Source organism: Centruroides sculpturatus, unplaced genomic scaffold, assembly GCF_000671375.1.
Source record: "Centruroides sculpturatus isolate CEXI.00-Female unplaced genomic scaffold, Cexi_2.0 scaffold477, whole genome shotgun sequence".
NCBI lineage: Eukaryota > Metazoa > Arthropoda > Arachnida > Scorpiones > Buthidae > Centruroides > Centruroides sculpturatus.
The window spans coordinates 35,433-36,970 of record NW_019385213.1 but is presented as its reverse complement, the minus strand read 5'-3'; positions in this window follow the sequence as shown (position 1 = coordinate 36,970).

Genomic DNA, 1,538 nt, shown 5'->3' with positions numbered 1-1,538 from the left:
TTTGAAGAACAGGATTCCGTAAGTGTTTTTTTTCAAGATCAAGATTATCCGTTATCAAAAGTTATTATTCCAGTTAATATATACATATACTAGATTTTCAGTAAAAATTGCATAAATTATTTCCAGAATGATATACAGTAAGACCCCGCTTAACGCGGGGGATGCGTTCCTAGACAACAAAACGCTAAGCGAAACAACGTTAAACGAGGTCATTTTAACATAGAGTAAATAGGGATAGTGGAACACGCGACAAAAAATAAACAAATTTTACTTTAATTTTAAGTTATTTTTATATTAATTTGTATAATAATATATGTTAAATAACACATAAACGTATGCACACAGAAATGTAAAGTTCATTTTTTGTGTCAAAGGTCCTGACTTTTCTGAAATTCTTGTTCTTTTGCAATAAAGTCGTGTTCCATTTGTCGCTTTTTCTTTCCTTAAGCAGATGCCGGTAGCAGAAGATCGCATCCCAAACGTCTCGTTTTGCTGTTGCACTCCTTTCAAAATCTGGATCATTCGCTATAATTTGATCAATGATTTCGGTTATCTTACCAAACTTGTACTAAGAAAATCTGTACAGAAATTCTTTGGGTTCTTCGTTTTCAGAATTCTATTTTCCAGTTCTACATGAATTCCATGTTCTGCCAGTTCTTGAAGGTCGTCGTTGGTAAGGCTCTCACCAGAAACCTGCTGTAACTCCTCAATATCCTGCTCGTCTATCTCCTAGTCCTGCTATATCGATTAGGTTGAGTTTGGTCAACTAACGATATAGCGATAGGCTCTTCTCGTTGAAAATCCTTGGATACCTTCAGCCATAACTTTTTCCACGCTTCGTTCGTGCATTTATCAGTTAATTCTTGCCAAGCGAAGTCGATATTTCTTATGGCATCCATGATGTTATATTTTTTCCAAAATTGTATCAAACAAACATAGATTTAAAGAAAGTACACCTTTTTGCCACCTTTATCTGATTGGTTCGTGTTTGTACATAATCGTATTATGTACGAATCAATGAAATGCCACGATAATTTAATCAGCGTAAATTTTGAGCTTTTTTTAAGGCTTCGAGTAGAGACCACGTTATATCGAATCAGTGTTAAGCGAGGCAGCGTTAAGTGGGGTCTTACTGTATATATATATATATATATATAGATATATAGATATATCTATATTATATATATATATATATATATGCTTACTGCTTACTCTGTAGAGTCCACCAAATGTATCATGTATATTTATGGGAGTACTCACTCATCAAAGATTTAATGTATTAATTATTTATTTAAATAAAAAAATTAAAAAATTTTTTCCCCTTCCCACTAAATCTCAACAATTAAAGAACACTCTGCGGCAAGAAATTCAGTGGTAAAAAAACTTTTTCAATTAAAACTCTTGTAAGCAATTTTTATGTATTATTATCAGTCTTTTTTGAAACAACTTGGTCTAATGAATAGAGTGGCATTTTTACAATGTTTTCTATGTGATGATGCCTTTTAATTTTTTTAGTATTAAATTCTTCTTCAGATAAG